The sequence below is a fragment of the Hemicordylus capensis genome, chromosome 5 (assembly GCF_027244095.1).
Source record: "Hemicordylus capensis ecotype Gifberg chromosome 5, rHemCap1.1.pri, whole genome shotgun sequence".
NCBI classification, from domain to species: Eukaryota; Metazoa; Chordata; class Lepidosauria; order Squamata; family Cordylidae; genus Hemicordylus; species Hemicordylus capensis.
Genome location: NC_069661.1, coordinates 179,446,358 through 179,465,630, shown reverse-complemented (window position 1 = coordinate 179,465,630; position 19,273 = coordinate 179,446,358). Strand labels below are relative to the sequence as shown.

The 19,273-nt window shown below is 42.2% G+C and overlaps 1 protein-coding gene across 6 annotated transcripts in view; it reads right to left on the bottom strand.

Moving 5' to 3' along the window:
- The window catches only part of PPHLN1 (periphilin 1), a 116,027-nt gene that overhangs the window by 91,804 nt on the left and 4,950 nt on the right, over positions 1-19,273 (bottom strand). For 3 of the 6 annotated variants that reach the window (XM_053252705.1, XM_053252698.1, XM_053252701.1), the window contains exon 2: positions 7,699-7,772. The exons of 1 other annotated variant lie outside the window; for it this stretch is intronic. The gene's annotated coding sequence lies outside the window, so the exon portion shown is untranslated. Of the gene's footprint in view, positions 1-7,698; positions 7,773-18,414; positions 18,524-19,273 lie in introns of all 6 variants that reach the window. 2 more of the 6 variants (XM_053252700.1, XM_053252702.1) reach the window with 1 other exon arrangement.

The following is a 19,273-nucleotide window of genomic DNA, read 5'->3' as shown; positions in this document are numbered from 1 at the left end:
GGTTCACTTCTGGTTCACTCATTACAGCACTGTTTAAACAACAATGGCAATATATCTATAAGATGAAATGTAATGAAATAATTGCAGATAATTTACTTCAGGAAACTTGTTAGCAGCTCCTTATGGAGCATGTGGGAGTCTTCGGAAATATATGCTCATCGAGAAAGAACACCACTTAGCGCATTTGGGGATCATTTGTGCTTATTAAAACCCAATCAATATATTTGTACTGAGTATCTACTAATGCACTAGTAGAAATCTCATAAGCTTAATAAAGCAGAAGAAAGCGTCAGATAATTGGTCAAGAAAATAGTGGTATAAGAGGTTATAGGTTATGGTTCTAGGTTCTTGATAGGAACTGGGTTTCTAATATTACCTCTTGACAACAGGTGATTTATTTTAATTCAGGAAACTCATAACTGATGTGATTATTTCACAGTGCTGAAAGTAATGCTTGGGCTTTGAACACACATAGCTGTATGGGAGGTGTAGAATCCAGAAGAAATAGTTGTGGTATGCAAGGACAAGCCAGTGGAGTAGAATCAGGAATATTAATAGTTTAATGAAATTGACATTATGTACAGAGAGGCAAGAGCAGACTGCTTTTCCATGCTCTTGCTGCTGGCTCTTTGTTAGCTCCATCTCTACTCCAGGACTGGAAAACAAGTAACTAAAGCCCCATTCAAAATCAAGGAATGGATTAACCAAAAACACCACAGGAGGAAGTGTTTGTTCAAGTGTTGGTCTTAGCCGAGGAAATCCCAGTTCAAATTCCCACCCAGCCACAATGCTTACTGACTAACTTTGGGTCAGTCACTCTCAGCCTACTCTCTTGCATGCTGTTATGAGGACAAATGGGAGGCATGATCTACATTGCTTGGAGCTCCTTGGAGGAAGGGTGGGATGAAAATATAATCAATAATAAAAACAATAAATAAAGAGGGATTCTTGGTGGCAGCCAAATTTAGCTCTGGATTGTCTATGAGGGGTGTAGCTATAACTGAAGGGTGGGGTGGGAGGGATGTCCCTGGGCCTCTTAGGCAGAGGTGGTCCAGCAGCTGAATGACAACTTGCTCCTCTCTCACCCCCTACCTCCTTTCCAAAAAAATGGAAAGAAGCGAGGGGTCCACCTTTACTTTATGTCCCTAGGCCCATGCCCAATCCAACCTTGCTACTCCCCTGAGTTCTGTCTCAAGTTTCAAAGTCTTTTTAAAGACAGAATTTTAGTTGCTAGAGAGAAGGATGTGTTATTTGTACCTTTCCATTGTCCATGTATATCATTGAGGTCATTTTTTAATCTTGTTATTAAATTGTATTAATGCAAATAAAAATCAGTTCAAGACTAGAACAATGTGTATGTGTTGGAGGAGGAGTACATTAAAAAAAAAATCAATCCCACTAACTTGACCTTACTAAAATGACAATTTCACTTCCAAGGTCAAAGTCTGCAGCTTTAGAAGGTGAACTGATTACTGCTCCAAATAAGAATCCCAATAAATTTCAGACTCTTTCCTTTTAGTCATATTTGTATGCTATTGTGTCTGGAGACAAAGATATGTTATAATAGATACTGACTGAAGGGTGTCTTTGTTTATTTAATTAAAGGCTGTGTGTTTGGACAACTGGAAATCAGCATATGCCTTTTATTCTGAAGCATAGCATATTAACTTGTTATCTTGTAGAAATGCTAATGACTCAACTGAACGTCTGCTCTAGCAACTGAAGTTTCAGATCTGCTCAGGAAATATTATATTGGTTTTCTTCTTCTTTCTTTCTTTTGCTGGCTTGCAATCCGGCTGATGACATGCTATGAAAGGATGGGTGCAGCTTAAAATGCCTTGCTAAATAATTGATCATCATCGCTCCAGGCTACATCAGTGGATGAATGGATGTGTGAGATGCAAAGACTATGTCTCCCTGCTGATGTACTTAATTGGTAAACAGATCATTTCAACTAAATAATAGATACAAAAAGAAATTTCATGTATGCTAAATACCATCTTATATTTTCCACACTAATTATAGTTGATGAAAAATTGTATGCTTCACTTTCCAAGCTCTGTGTTACAGAAGCAATCATGTATTCCTTCCAAAATGTAACCCTTCCCACATATTCTTTGCATAGCTGACCGAAACAATCTCACAGCCATCAACTCAAGGATGAGCTCTGCATATAATTCTATATAGCTGAACCTGCCACAATAGGAAAAGACAGGGAGGAACTTCAAAGAGACTTCATTTTCATGGGTTTATAGTGTGGGGTAGCCTAGGCTCATTATTATTATCAAAGGAAGTGGTGACAACTTATTTTTTTAGTTAGAAAAAACTGCTTGAAACTATATTTTTATCTGTATGAATTCTACAGAAAAAATGGATTGATAGGGGTATTGTTGCCAGACAATGAGACCCAAATATCACATTTCAGACTGAATAGGATTTTCACTGCTGACCTTGGAAAGGTAAAGCTGCATATGTGCAGCAAGAACTTTTGTCTCCCAGACCTGACCATGGGGAAGCCTTGGTTGTGTGAGCGGTTCTGCTTTTTTGGATCACAACCAAAGAAGCTAAGGTGATACCTTTGATTAGGCTAACTTTTCTTGGTGGCACAGAATGTGGATGCTGGTGTCTTCACAAGGCAGAAAAGAAACGCTGAAATATTACAGACAGAATACAGAAAGATTTTAAAAAGCGTACAAAGATACTGTGTGAAAGATAATACGCCGACATTTGCCTCAAATGGTGTGATTCTACAATACATCTTGTTACTTTTATAGATGGTTTTACGAGATGATTTAAAAGTTATTACAGTTCCATTATAAAACATGATATATGCTGTTTTTGAATGTAATAATACCATTTCTATTTGTCTGCTTTTCTAATAATAATTCATTTTCATTCTTTATTCTGGATACTGCTTCTGTCAAATGTTTAAGCTGAATTTGTTTTATGAAAAGCAGAATAGTTTAAGCATCATTTTTAATTATTTTGTTGAGAGATATTTACTTTTCATCCAGTTTGCAGCTTCAATCCTGATTCATAGTTTCACTCATCATTGTCGTCATACTTTATTGTCGTCATAAACTAAAGCAATCATTGTCATCATAAACTAAAGCCATAACAAACAAAATCACATAATAGCTTAGAACCATAATTCTAAAATCAGACTGTAGATAAACATAATTTAAATTTAATATCAAACATATTTTTTCTCTATACCCATAAATAGAATTATAGCTATCAAAATTCCATATCAATGAAATGTGTAATTCTTAGTTCTGGTGCCTATATTATTACCACTATATGGAGAAAACTGTAAAATGCTTTGTGCATCGTATCTCTAGCAGGATAAGATAGTAATGTGACTCATCCCACCACCAATGACTCTTGGTGAAGGGAGCTTCTTGTGGTTCCATAGGCAAATCATATGGTAAACTATTGCAGTCATGTAATTTACAATGTGGTGACAACTGCCATGTGAAACAATTTTAAATGGCTTCTCTGTGCTAACTACAATATGTCCACTGGCTCTTAGTTGTAGGTAAATTCAATGTGATTCACCAAGGGTACATATTGTCCATACAATAACTTGTTAAATTCCCTGTGGAGTACTGCAGTACAGAATTATTATTATTGTTGTTTACACAGTCAGACAGGTGTTATTGATTGGTTATCGAGTCTTTGGTTATTATAGATATCGTTGCAAAATATAGGCTGTTCCCAGTAAAGTTGCTTTTTGTAATTGGCTGATGCTGATTTCTGTGGCCCCTATGGTGTTGAGGTGCTCTTCAAGTTGTTTTGGAATTGCACCTAGGGAGCCAATTACCACTGGGATTATTTTGGTCTTTTTCTGCCACAGCCTTTCAATTTCAATTTGTAGATCTTTGTATTTTGTGATTTTTTCTATTTCTTTTTCTTCTATTCTGCTATCCCCTGGTATTGCTATGTCGATTATTTTGACTTGTTTTTCTTTCTTCTCGACTACAGTTATATCTGGTGTATTGTGTGGCAAATGTTTGTCTGTTTGTAGTCAGAAGTCCCATAATATTTTTACATCTTCATTTTCTTCAACTTTTTCAATTTTATGGTCCCACCAATCTTTGGCTACAGGTAGCTTGTATTTTTTGCAGATGTTCCAATGTATCATCCCTGCTACCTTGTCATGCCTTTGTTTGTAGTCAATCTGTGTGATCTTTTTACATTATTAATTATCATTAATAATAATAATAATAATTTATTAATTCAATTTCTATACCACCCTTCCAAAAATGGCTCAGCGTGGTTTACACAGAGAAATAATATATAAATAAGATGGATCCCTGTCCCCAAAGGGCTCACAATCTAAAAAGAAACATAAGATAGACACCAGCAACAGTCACTGGAGGTACTGTGCTGGGGTGGATAGGGCTAGTTACTCTCCCCCTGCTATAATGAAGAGGCATAAAAAGTTGGCCATGTGGACTGTACAGTTCATGCTGATTCTACACTGGTTCCTATTAGCCCACTACACCAAGGATCAGTACCGGCTGAACTACACCTCGATATTTGAACTGCAGATGTAGCAAATGCTGAAACAGTGTTTTCAGTTCCAGTAATTGGAGCCATTTGAAAGCACTGCAAATTACAGCTGTGCAATGTTGGGCTGGAAACATAAAAAATGGCCTGATATGGGCCATTTTGAAGGAGGTTGGAGAAGTTCCTGATCAGAACTAGCGAAGTCCATTTCAGTTTGGACTTCTCCAACCTTGTTCAGGAAAAAGCAAATCATTCAGGAGTTCCGAATGGCAGCAGGAGTCTGCTCTTTTTTCTTTTCTTTTCATGACTGTGGTGCTCTCTCTCTCTCTCTCTCTCTCTCTATATATATATATATATATATATATATTCTCCACCTGCCCATGCATTTATTTCTTTAAAAAAAAATCCTAGCCCATTTTCTTACTCACATTTTTAAAAAATGAAGCAGCTGATTTCTAGCTTTCCCCCTAGAATTCTGTGATATACAGGTGAAACTCGGAAAATTAGAATATCGTGCAAAAGTCCATTAATTTCAGTAATGCAAATTAAAAGGTGAAACTGATATATGAGACAGACGCATTACATGCAAAGCGAGATAAGTCAAGCCTTAATTTGTTATAATTGTGATGATCATGGCGTACAGCTCATGAAAACCCCAAATCCACAATCTCAGAAAATTAGAATATTACATGGAACCAATAAGCCAAGGATTGAAGAATAGAACAATATCGGACCTCTGAAAAGTATAAGCATGCATATGTATTCAGTACTTGGTTTGGGCCCCTTTTGCAGCAATTACTGCCTCAATGCGGCGTGGCATGGATGCTATCAGCCTGTGGCACTGATGAGGTATTATGGAAGGCCAGGATGCTTCATTAGCAGCCTTCAGCAATTCTGCATTGTTTGGTCTCATGTCTCTCATCCTTCTCTTGGCAATGCCCCATAGATTCTCTATGGGGTCAGGTCAGGCGGGTTTGCTGGCCAATCAAGCACAGTACACTGTATACTTTTCAGAGGTCCAATATTGTTCTATTCTTCAATCCTTGTCTTCTTGGTTCCATGTAATATTCTAATTTTCTGAGATTGTGGATTTGGGGTTTTCATGAGCTGTACGCCATGATCATCACAATTATAACAAATTAAGGCTTGACTTATCTCGCTTTGCATGTAATGCGTCTGTCTCATATATCAGTTTCACCTTTTAATTTGCATTACTGAAATTAATGGACTTTTGCACAATATTCTAATTTTCCGAGTTTCACCTATACATCACTTTCCCTTAGAATATCTGATGTTACATCACTTCCCCTGTGATTCTCTGATATTACATTACTTTTATTCTTCTTTTCATAGTGAGTACAATTTCCCAGTTACTTTTGAAAAATAATTTAAATTCAAAGGATGGTTGGAATAATTAAATCCAGATTCTGACCATCCTTACCTATTTGTGGAATAGCTTTCCGAGCTTCCTTTTTAGACTTTTTTTTTGTGGGGGGGCGGTGACCTCAACCCCAACCCTGATCCTGACACCACTAAAGGGTCCAAAGGACTCTGAATCAACATTTGTGGAATTGGGTCTGATTGGGTTGGACCTGAGCCCAACTTTTGCAAACATGCACAGGCCTACTGAAAAGGGTAGTTCCAGAAATGTCATGTGATGTGAAAAGCAAACTTTCCCCCACACAGACAAATCTTACATGCAGTGAAGGCTACATTAATGATGGGAGACATGCATTGGAGAAGACTAATGTCACAAACGTATATAACCTCCCTTAGTTTTGTGGTTTAGCTTGCCTAATCAGGGTAGAGAACTCACTCAAAAGCAGGATTTAATTTAAAACAGTACAGGTGAAACTCGGAAAATTAGAATATCGTGCAAAAGTCCATTAATTTCAGTAATGCAAATTAAAAGGTGAAACTGATATATGAGACAGACGCATTACATGCAAAGCGAGATAAGTCAAGCCTTAATTTGTTATAATTGTGATGATCATGGCGTACAGCTCATGAAAACCCCAAATCCACAATCTCAGAAAATTAGAATATTACATGGAACCAAGAAGACAAGGATTGAAGAATAGAACAATATCGGACCTCTGAAAAGTATACAGTGTACTGTGCTTGATTGGCCAGCAAACTCACCTGACCTGACCCCATAGAGAATCTATGGGGCATTGCCAAGAGAAGGATGAGAGACATGAGACCAAACAATGCAGAAGAGCTGAAGGCCGCTAATGAAGCATCCTGGTCTTCCATAATACCTCATCAGTGCCACAGGCTGATAGCATCCATGCCACGCCGCATTGAGGCAGTAATTGCTGCAAAAGGGGCCCAAACCAAGTACTGAATACATATGCATGCTTATACTTTTACTTACACACCTTCAGTTCTTCTGTTCATTTTGACCCCACTGCTTTGCAGGTGGGGGTGGGGAATTAGTGGCATCTCATGTGCCAACTACCCCCAACCCGCAGGGTACTCAGTTTATTGTTTAGGATTTTTTGAGGTGTTTAGACTCTTTGCTAGGTAATGAATCCCCATAGGTTGTCATTATGAGGAAAGGTTATTAGACACCAAAGAATCTAAACACTTGAAAAAAATTCCTAGAACATAAACTGAGTAGTACCCCACTGCCTTGTGGATGGGAGGTAGATGCAGTTGGCACATGGCAGTTGACATTTGGCACTGCAAAGAGAGTCAAAATGAATAGAAGAAATGAAGGTGTGTAATGAATCCTCATAGAGATTCTTTAAGGCAAAGTTATTATACCCCAAAGAATCCAAGCACTTGAAAAATAGTGACCACGCATTTCACTCCATAACTCCACTTCTACAAGAGCTAGAGCTTAGCTTTTTTAAAAATGAAAGCTGGGAATCTGGGGAAATAGATAGGAGGAATCCGAAACTCAAATTGATTCGAATAGAATCTGGCGTGATTCGATTTTGACCTGAATCTAGCCAATGGACAACAGGGGTGATTTGTTCTGTCTCCAAATCGCCTAAATCAGCTAGATTTGGGTACAAATCTATTTGTACCTGAATCGATTCGCACATCCCCGACATGCCAGTATAGATGGAAATTATTTTTTATTTTTCTCCCCCTTTAAAAAAAAGGGAGCAACTATGCAAAGAAAAGGGGGTTAGGTGAGGTGAACATGGCCTGTTTTCTGCTCTTTTTGTCTTTTACCTTAGGAACTCCTGAGAAGAATTTCGACCAGGGCTTCTGAAATCTGCCTCTCTCCCCAGGAAATGAGAAATATCCTGAAAATAAATGGCAACTATTATTACTTTAATGATTTAACTCATGTCTCTAAGAACCTTAGATATCTTAGAGAGCGCCTTCTTTTACATGATCCCCACCGCACGTTAAGGTCATCTGGGGAGGTCCGTCTCCAGTTGTCACCAGTTCGTTTGGTGACAACTCAGAGGCGGGCCTTCTCTGTAGCTGCTCCTGGACTGTGGAATGCACTCCCAGCGGAAATTTGTAATCTTGATTCTTTGCTGTCCTTCAAGAGAGCCCTTAAAACCTATCTGTTTGGCCTGGCCTTTCAGGGTTTTTAATCAGTTTTAATTGTTTTAATACCTGGTTTTCAGGGTTTTAATTGTTTTGATAGTTTAATTGTTTTTTAAGTTGTTTTAAATTGGTATTTATATTTGTATCTTTGTTTTAATTGTTAAGTAATTTTTCAGTTATAGTAGATATGTAATAAATTGCATATCCAGGTTGCTTTCAATACCATAACATAGTTTTACTTGGTATTTTCATTAGATTAATTGATGTTGAAGCTTCCTCTTATTTACAATAGGCACGGAAAAATCGTGGTTGCCAAGAAGTCTTGTTTGATGCTGGCATCTAAAAACATTGTCAGTATTCCATTCCTGTGCCGCACAGGTGTTATTTGGTTATGGCTCCTACAAGTACCTGAGGGACTGAGTTTGCCAGCAGATCTTGAAGACAGAGGAGGCAACAAGCTTTGTATTTCTCTCCTAAAGAAGATACAAAGCAAGGAAATACAGCAAGGAAATAAATAAACAAATAAACAAGAAAATAAAGGGGAAAGGACAAGCTAGGTTTGTTAGGGCTAGTAATTTTCTAGGGTTTGATTTCTGGCTGCCTGGAACTGTGGGTGTTCGACAGAGTGGAGCCATTAGTCTGAGTGGGAGTTCATCTGAGTGGGAGATTAGTTCCAGGTGAGTGACTCAGCTTGTGGAAGGGGTCACCTTCCTGAAGGACTGAGTTTGCCAGAAGATCCTGAAGACAAGGCTCAGATCAGAGGAAATTTGTGAACGGAAGTTTGCAAACAGATATCGAAGAATTAGCAGAAGTTTAACAGTGGTTTGTCTGGAAACTTGGTGGGGAGACACACAAGTGGTCTCCCTTCATCACAAAGGAGACACGCAGCACGAGGAGAAGGAGAGCACTACCCTAATGTAATTTCCTTGGAGGACAGAGCTTAAAACCTTAAATTAGCTGGCAACGGCACCCAAGATGTAGCTTCAGGTGAACAAGCCCTCTATATTCTAAATAGCCAATCAAACCAGTTATGAAGGTAGAATGTCAGCATGGAAGGGGGTGCTTCCCAGTGTATTTTACAGAGTATTGCATGTATGACTATGTGCCTTAGGGGCAGAAGTCCTGGGTGTGCGCTTGGAGCAAAGAGCTCCTGGCTCTCAGGGATCAAGTTTGTTCCCTTGAAGCCAAGGTGGCTGACCTGGAGAAGCTCAGGGAAGCAGAGAAGTGTATGGATGAGACCCTCAGGGATGTGATAGAGGCATCCCACGCCCAGGTTGACGGCACTTCTTCTGTCATGGAGAATGAAGGTCTCAGGGAAGGAGGACATCAGTCTGAGGAAGAGGGAAAATCTCCCTTAGCAGGGACCCCTTCCTTGGGTGGTGCATCCATATCCTCCCACAAAGAGCATACTCTCCTGGGAGGAGTATGCTAGGAGGGGGCCTCCTAACAGCATGTGATTCTATTGTTAGGAGCATAGAGAGATGGGTTTGTGACCTGCATGTAGACCACATGGTAACTTGTCTGCCTGGTGCAAAGGTTGAGGACATCACGCTGTGTCTAGGTAGGCTGTTAGGCAGTGCTGGAGAGGAATCAGCTATTGTGGTGCACGTTGGCACCAATGATGTTGTGAAATGCAGTCAGGAGGTCCTGGAAGTCAAATTTAGGATGCTAGGTAGCATTCTCTGAAGTGCTACCTGTTCAGAGCACAGGGCCAGTGAGAGAGGCGGAGCTGAGGTGTCTCAATGCGCGGATGAGACAGTGGTGCTTGGTGGAGGGATTTAGACTTGTTAGGCACTGGGATACATTTTGGGACAAACAAAGCCTGTAAAAAATGAGATGGGTTCTACATGAACCAAGATAGAACCAGACTGTAGGTCGCAGAGCAGCTTTTAAAATGACACCTGGGGCATTGCCGATAGGAACTGGTGGGTGGTATCTGGTTTGGCAAGCAAAAACCCCTAAGGTGTGAGGATGCAAATGTTTCGGATAGGAGTAGAACAGAAGGAAACATACGACAGCTGGCCAACAAGGTCAAATGATGGTAAAAGAGATAGCATACACCAACACCTTGTAAGAGACTCAGCATATAGGTGTCTATATACCAATTCCAGAAGCCTCTGAGAGAGGATGGGCCTCTGTGTGAAACAGGATGCTGGACTACATAGGCCTTGGGTCTGATCCAGCAGGGCTGTTATGTTCTTAAGTTTTCTACTGATGTACAGGAATTTGAAACAGTTTTCCAGTTCTGAAAACAAGAAATTATTTCTTAAGTACACCAAGAAGATTCCCCCCTCCTCCCGGTACTGCCGCCTTTTAAGAATTAACAAGAATAGGGGTTCCCAATCTTTTTTTAACAAGTGTATCCCTTCTGTCACAAACCTTCAGCTCAGGTACCCCATAGAGATTTTGTGGGCATGTGCGTGGGCATGCACATGCACACCCACACTCATTTAAATGTTACAGTTCTGAAACAGGTTTCTTGAGTCACTGGCTCACATCCACACTAAGTTACTGATAAGCAGACTTACTGAAATTAATGGAACGTTTACTTGTCCCAGTAATTTCAAGGATAGTATTCAATGCTAATTTTCTGAAGCCTGTTAGTCCGGCTGAGGCGAGCGGTAAGTAGCCAGCCAATCAACACATAGCCAGCCAATCAGGAGCATAGGAGATCTTCACCCTCCTCCCTCCCCTTCTGCAGTGGACACATAGCTGAGGACATGCTGGCTGTAAGCTGGTGATCCTTGGATGGGGAACAATTAGAACAGCTGTAATGTGAGGAGACAGGATGGCTCCGAGTACCCCTGGAAACCCTTCAAGTACCCCTAGTGGTACTAGTAACCCCTGTTTGGAACCACTGGACTAGAATATTAAAATGGGATTAACAGTGGCTCTGTGTGTGTGTGTGTGTGTGTGTGTGTGTGTGTGTGTGTGTGTGTAAATGAGAGAAGACAAAATAGTTATACTTCTCAAATTAAGCACAGATGTTCACATTGCTATGAATTTTGTCCCAAGACAGGATACAGATGGCTAAAAATTACATTGAGGATGATTTGAGAGAAATTATCCTCAAGAAATTGTGACAGGGCAACAAGAAGATTAGTCAGATTTGTTGATATAATAATATTCACATCTGTCAAAATGTAGGTTCAGATTGTAATAGCTGCCTTTGTTTTAGACTTAAATTCAGTCATCCAAAAACCTTTGGTTTAAGATGAGAGTTAAGATGGCTTTACATTTTCACTCATGTTCTAAAAAGCATGGAAATTCAAAGTTAAGGTGTCCATCTTAACTTCCATGCCATATAAGCCATAAAGACTTTGTACAGTATCTTATGAAGCTTTGTGCAGTCACACTTTGCCATGGTCTTTCAGCTGGATATTGGACTGTGGAGGGATGCATCCAGGCATAAATTCAACAGGAGCAGCTTTCCCAACCATTTCCTAGTGATGCCCCTGATAAATATCTGCTTGACATATCTCTACAAGGCACAGTGCTTCCCCAAAGTGCCACTTTCCCAACTGTAGCCCTCAAATAACCTGCACTGAATGCAAAGGGCAGTTTTAGGCCAGGAATGTTGCCCAGGATGACACCCATTCTTCACACTTCAGTCAAAACTGGAAACAGCAACTGGAGGAATTGCAGACAGTAGATCAAGTTCTTGATTCTTCCCATGCATGTAAGAAAAACTTGTTTTCAAACTGGAATAATGTACTGCCATTATGATTTATTTTGCAAGCTGATCTGTGGAAGTCAATACCAATTTTATTTATCTATTTATCAAATTTGTACACTGCCCCAAACTTTCATCTCTGGGCAATTTACAATAACATAAAACCAGTTAAAAACATATACAAAAACTTAAAAACACTTTAACAATTTAAAAATAACCAGAGATTAAAATCCCAAAATATTAGGAAGCTGAGAAAGCTTGGGCGAAAAGTAACATTGGTCTTACCGTGAAGGGTTCTTTTTCCTGGTGGTAGGAGAGCCTCAGGAACGGGTTATGCAGTGAGCATGCTCGAGACAGAACTGGACATGTGACTCTTTGTGGGCGTATCAGCCTCCCAGTTCCAGAGATGTTGAGCGAAGATGATATGAGTCTTGTAGAAAGAGAGAGCTCGTCGGCAGCCGAAGGCCTAAATAACTGTAAACTGTTCAAACAGAGAACTAGACAACACCATGACAAATTAATAAAAGACAAAAACACAGCAGAAGGTTGGAGTAGGAGTCTGGTTACCCTGAGAGTCGCCTGACACCTCCCTTCTTTAACCACCCACAGTCGGATAATGTAAGAGCATCCGGGCGGGGCTGAGGCTCTCCTACCACCAGGAAAAAGAACCCTTCACGGTAAGACCAATGTTACTTTTTCCCCGGTGGTAGGAGAGCCTCAGGAACGGGACTTGCCCAAGCTTCATATTATAGTCCCGGGTGGGATGGATGCGACTAAAGCACCTGTTGTAATACCGTGCGGCCAAAGGCCGCCTCCCGTTCATTATATTCCGATATCTTGTAGTGTTTGATAAATGGTGAAACAGAGGACCAAGTGGCCGCTCTACAGATCTCGGATAGGGGGACATGTGCCGAGAAAGCCGCAGAAGTAGCGGCGCTTCTCGTGGAATGAGCGGTTACCCCCCCCGGTGGGCTCAGGTGTAAGGCTGAGTAAGCCATTTTTATGCAAGCTCGTATCCACCCAGCCAGTGTAGAACTTGAGACCTTTCTACCCATGGAGTGGGGGTGAAAGGAGACAAATAGGGCGTCTGTTCTCCGGAATTCCTTGGTTCTTTTAAGGTAAATACGCAATGCCCTGCGGGCATCCAATTTGTGCCATAATTTCTCCCTCCTATGGCTAGGAGAGGGGCAGAAGGAAGGGAGAACGATAACCTGGGACCTATGAAATACTGAGTTGACCTTAGGTAAAAATGTCTCATCAAGTCTCAGGATGACCGCGTCATCCTGAAAGGTGCAGAATTCCTTTCTGGAGGATAGTGCCCCTAACTCGGAAACCCTCCTAGCTGAGGTGATAGCTACTAAAAACAGGACTTTATAAGAGAGGTTTTTAAGAGAAGTCGTTGTGAGGGGCTCGAAGGGTGGATTGGTAAGAGCATTAAGCACCTTGTTGAGGTCCCAAGTTGGAAAACGCCGAAGCGTAGGAGGAGCAAGATTCGTGGCTCCTCTAAGGAATCTGGTAATGTGAGGGTGTAGGTCGTGTTTGTTTTTCAAGGTGATATTGAGAACAGAGGACAGGGCTGAGACCTGTCTGCGCAATGTGGATGGACGGAGGTGTAATTTTAGCCCTTCTTGCAGAAAACTCAAAACTTCCGGAACCCCTGCGTGCAAGGGATCTACCCCGTTCTGGAACGCCCATTTGAAGAAAGCTGACCAGGTGACTTGGTAGATGCGTTGAGTGGAGGCCCTTCTGGACGCCAAAATGGTGTGTATTACAGAGTCTGTATACCCACGATCCTCTAACTCTGAGCGTTCAACCTCCAAGCGCTCAGTTGCAACCAGGTGGGGTCTGGATGAAGGACTGGACCCTGTTGCAGGAGGTCGTGTCGTTGTGGCAGGAACCATGGCTTTTCGACCGCCAATTCGACTATTGTGGAGAACCAGGGCCGTCTTGGCCAGTGCGGTACGACTAAGATGAGATCCGCCTGCTCTTGAATCGCTTTCCTGAGTACCTTCATGATTATGGGGATCGGAGGGAAGGCGTACATCAGACCCCTTGGCCAGGGAGAGAGTAGAGCGTCCGTTCCCTCTGCTCTGTGCGATTGGTATCTGGTGAAGTAGCGCTGCAGTTGATGGTTGTGGTCGGACGCGAAGAGGTCCACCGCTGGATTTCCTAGTCGATCCGATATCTGGGCAAAGATCTCTGGGTGTAGTGCCCATTCTCCTGGATCCAATGCCTTGCGGCTTAACCAGTCCGCCAGGTTGTTCTCCTCCCCTTTTAGGTGCTCTGCTGAGATGGACAGGATATTCGACTCTGCCCATCTGAACAGGTGGTTTGACTCCTCCATCAGTTTTCGCGATCTGGTGCCCCCCTGACGGTTTATGTGGGCTTTGACTGTCACATTGTCCGTTCTTATAAGGACATGTTGATTCGCAATCAGGCTCTGGAAGTGGATAAGAGCCAGTCGAACTGCTCTTAGTTCCAGCCAATTGATGGGGTGACGTGCTTCCCCCGGTGTCCATACTCCTTGAGTGAATAGTTGTTGGCAGTGTGCCCCCCAGCCGGTGAGACTGGCGTCTGTTGTCAGGACTATCCTGGGCGGAACTTCCAGTAAATGGCCTTTGGTCATGGCTGGGGAAAGCCACCAATGTATTGACCTCTGGACTTGTCGTGGTAGGCTGATAAGTGTCTTCTTGCCCGCCATCACGTGGTCCTGCCATGGGAGAAGAACCCATTGTAGTGGCCGGGAGTGCCATCTGGCCCAGGGGGTGCAGGTCAAACATGCTATCATGCTCCCTAGTGCCTGGGATAATGTCATGACATCCCACGTCTGTTTGGTCAATAAGGGCTGCAGTTGTAGCTTTAATCTTTCTCTTCTCTCCTGTGACAACGAAATTGTGCCCCGTGCGGTGTCGAATAGGGCCCCGAGGTGGACTAGCTGTTGTGTTGGTTCCAGGTGACTTTTCTGAACGTTTACGACAAAACCGTGGTCCCCCAGGGCCTGCAGTGTGGTTCTGATGTCCCTGACTGCCTGAGCCCGGGATCTGGCTCTCAGAAGTAAGTCGTCCAGGTAAGGGTGGATATGGATGCCCCTGGTGCGGAGGAGCGAGATCAGGGACACCATCACCTTGGTGAAGACCCTCGGGGCGGACGATAGGCCGAATGGTAGGGCTCGATATTGGAAATGGCTCCCATTGTATGAGAATCGAAGGAACTGTCGCGATTGAACTGCGATCGGGATGTGCAGGTACGCCTCCGACAGGTCGAATGCTGCCAAGAAGTCCCCTGCTTGTATGGTTTCTTTGATTGATTGGAGGGACTCCATGCGAAACTTTCTCTTCGTCACGTGTCGATTGAAGGCCTTCAAATCCAAAACGGCTCGCCAAGAACCGTCTTTTTTGGGTACGAGAAATAGGATAGAGTAAGTGCCTCGAAAAAACTGAGAAGGAGGGACCGGTTCTATGGCCCTGATCTGATGAAGATGTTGTATTGCTTTTAGCATTCGAAGATGTCTCTCCGGAACAGAAGACCTTGCGGTGGAAATGAATCTTTGATGAGGAATGGATGACAATTCGATGTTGTAGCCGTTCGTGACTACCTCTAGCACCCAAGCGTCGGCGGCTGTAGACATCCAGGTGGTGCAAAAGTCCGAAAGCCGGCCGCCTACGGGGGTAGCGTCATTGTTTTCTGTAAGATGTTGCACCTGAGAGCGATTTCTGGTGCGCGCCTCTGCTGTTGCCTCTGAAGCGTTGTCTCCACTGGTACCGTCCCATTCCTCTGTTCTGGAAGTATCTGTAGTCTCTATTCTGGAAGTATTCTGGTCAGCACGTGCTTGAGGTTGCAAAGAGACTATTTCTCTTCTGAAAAATTCTCTTAACCACTCCGTGGCTGCTGGAGAAAATGGATCTGTACTCACGTGGGCGAGAGGTGTCGTGATTTCCCCCACTGGGTCGTTAATCGCGGGAATGTCAGTCGCTTCCCCTTGCAGAACCGGGGTCTGTATTCCATTGGCAGCCGTTACAATGCCCACCGGGCAACGGTCAATAGAATTATTTCTCTCTGTGGTGCTTATCGGTATTGTGCCCACCGGGCTCCGAGCCACCAATGTCTGCTTGTCGCTTTTCTTAAGGGCTTCCTTTTGTTTCGCGCCGTTTGCCGCCATTTTAGTTCTGGAGCGGCGGCAAACCGCTTGAATAAGCAAGCGCTCATTCAGGCGCTTGTGCCCCTCCGCCTTGGGCAGGGACTCCTTGCGTTTCTTTTTCTTTTTTAACTTTTGCTCCCCCAAGTGCTTAGACTTTCTGCTCGCCTTAGCATGAACGTTAGAGCTAGATGCCTCTGCTGTGAGCTCCTGGGGGGCGGCGGAGACGGAAGCGTTCGTACTGGGCAATCTGATCAGATCGGAGCTAACGGCCGCGGAGGGATCTTCCCGCTCGCTGCCCAGGTGCTGCGGCAGCATGGAAGCCTCCGATAGGGACCCCTGAAGGAGTTCCTCTGCGTGCGATCTGTCCATAAGGACAATGAATGAACAGCAAAGCAGAAAACTAAAAATATAACAATTTGGTGCTCCAATTATAAACAAATCCAAAGTAAAAAGATCAATTTGCAGCCAGAACCAATTTGGAGTCAAATAGAGAAACGACTCTCTTCCCCCCCTTGCACACCGTCAGGACAAAATAGCAACACGAATACAGATAAGAAAAGGTAAGAAACAGAATAGGACAAGGCTAAGAATATAGAGAAACACTTGCCGAATACAGAGCTCTCTCAAAAACAGTCTAATCTCGAGCGAGACTGAACTGGAACTGGGAGGCTGATACGCCCACAAAGAGTCACATGTCCAGTTCTGTCTCGAGCATGCTCACTGCATAACCCGTTCCTGAGGCTCTCCTACCACCGGGGAAAAAGATGGGTTTTCAGGTGTTTTTTAAAAATTGCCAGAGATGGGGAGAATCGTATCTCAGCAGGGAGCGCATTCCACAATCTCGGGGCATCGACTGAGAATTGATGCAGTAATGACATATATTTCTATTATGTTCAAGAAAAAAAGCAAATTGAGGTGTCATGTCTGCTACAAATGAAAGGATTATAAGCAATAGAATGTTAAGGACATTTAATGGAGGAATGTTGATACAACTCATCTTAAACTGCACTGGCACAACTGTGCCAGTATAATCTTTTTCAGAACTTCCCCGGAGTGCTAATCAAATAGGGTGGAGTACCAACCTCCTTGTATCCGAAGAACTAATGCTATAACACGTCATCTTCTTGACCTGTTCAACAGTTTACGCTTCTCTCCAACACTAGGACTACAAGCTAGACATGTGGATATACAAGCAGGTGCATTTATTAAAAAGCAAAACTTTTTTTTTTAAGTAGGGGACCATTTAAAATGCAGATTGATGTCAAGCATCCAGAAGAATTATTTCTGGCTTGTTCACTGACGATATCTTGAATGGTAGTGTTCAAGTATTTGAAGCCGAGAAGCAAATTTTAATGGTTTGTTTTCTTTGGCTGCAGACACTGGTAGTATTGCAAAATGTTCTCTTTTAATCAAGGAACAGCACAAGCACAGTGATTATGTGAACAAGCCTTAGCTTTGTCTGCACATAGGAAATGTTAAGTTGTTTAAAGGAAGAAACTGTACTAACTATAAAGGAAGGCTGTGTGGCAGTTTTGCTTTATTATTTCCTTTCTAACTGACAAAGAGCAAGAATCACACTCTAATGCAAAGAATTGAGAGATTATTTATAAACACATAATTATGTTCTTTCCTGGGAATTATACATAACACTACTTCCACGTGTGTTTTAAAGAAATCACACGCACACACACCCTTAGCTAGCTAGCTATATATACAAGCATCTCCATTGGTTTCCATCTTCCTTTAAAAAATACAATTTTCATCTCTTTTATGGCCAATACATAGAAATAAATATATCTGAACTAGCATGTAAAAATTGTGGCTTTTAGTTTTAATTCTAATAGCTGCAGAATGTCTCATTGGCCAAACATGTTGCCAAACACAGAAACGGGCAGATAAAAGCAGAAGATAGGAGAGGGTCTATTAGAAGTTGTCCTGTCTTTTTCAGAAATACCAGTCCTTACTGGAGCAGAATTTAAAAAATGACACACACACCCCCGCACACACTCTTACATTTATCTGTTATTTGATTCAGCTTCCATCTGTTTAAGCAGTGAGGCTGTTTTCTTGGCTTTCCCTACCATATGCTCTCTAAAAATGTTTTCTTCAGTTTTCCTAGCTTTTGTGACCGTTTTACTTTACATCTTATTTCTTTCCCAAGTCTTTTTCTTGCACCTGGAACTCATGTATCTCTTCATCTTTCAAGCAACCTGATAGATGTGTATTAACACTGGCTTCAGACATATGCTACTGGAGATCTGTCCAGCGTCAAGTGGGTGTGTCTTTGGACCAGTTCACCCCAAGTAGTAGCTCCCACAACATTACCTCAGGAGCTGGACTACAATTCTATGAAGTGAATTTTATGTGAACTGGAGTCTCCCTGTGAGCAGTGCTTATGTGGCTACCACCATCATGGAACTCTTGCTAGCTATTTATATGGCATTCACAATGAGACATTGGCCTACATGCTGAGAATATTATTTAAAGTAGTCCCACTGAAATTAAAATTTAATTTCAATGGGACTCCATTAAGTAATTTTTCTCATCATATCAGCAGTTTCCCACAAATGACACTTACCGTATGCCACAGGTTTGCTGCCAAAAATGGTGTTGCTGTGATGACTGATCTTCCTCCCTAGTCCTTCCTCCCTTGTGAAATCTTTGGACATATTCACCATATTTCTGTACTATCAAGTTGTGAGTGTCCAGTTCAGTTCAGTTTTATTTCCATATCAGCCATAGGCCATAATAGAAATATAAAATGCAATACATAAAACAACAAAAGATGCACGTTTCAATTGTATTAGTGGGCCAGAAGTCAACTACAGTAATTCATTTTTCAGCAGGAACATGGAGATTCACAACCTCATGGCCTAATTTATGTAGTACATACTTTCAAATGTAACATTGGGAAGGTAGATTATATTTGTCCCATCAAAAGGGTTTTTCTTTTTTGCAGTTTGTGGCTGGATGTGTACAATCACAGGCCTAGAAATACAGGGTTGTATTCAAACCAGCGCAAGCAGAACAAAACTACAGAAGGGACTTTTCTACCTTGTTTCCATGAAAAGCCATTGTTTTCTGCACCCCACTGAAAAGCCACTCTTGAGCAGGATGGCATGTGGTACAAGAGGTTGCATGAGGAAGGAATAATCTGAAAATGGGTAGGGGAACCTTGTGCAAGTAGAGCTATTACTTGGGGAACATGACTCTGCTTGACTGTGATGGATTCTCCCCAGAATCACATACTATCCTTTTCATGAGTCTCCTAACCCTCAGAAGCAGCTTTTCCAGGAGGTGCAGGGGACCACTTTGGGGAAGAAAGAATAGGAAAGTTCCCTTCTGCAAGCTTCCTTCTGCTTGCATTAGTTTGGATACAACCCACAATTTGTGTGTATACAGTACGTATGTATATGTGTGTGTGTCTATCTATCTAT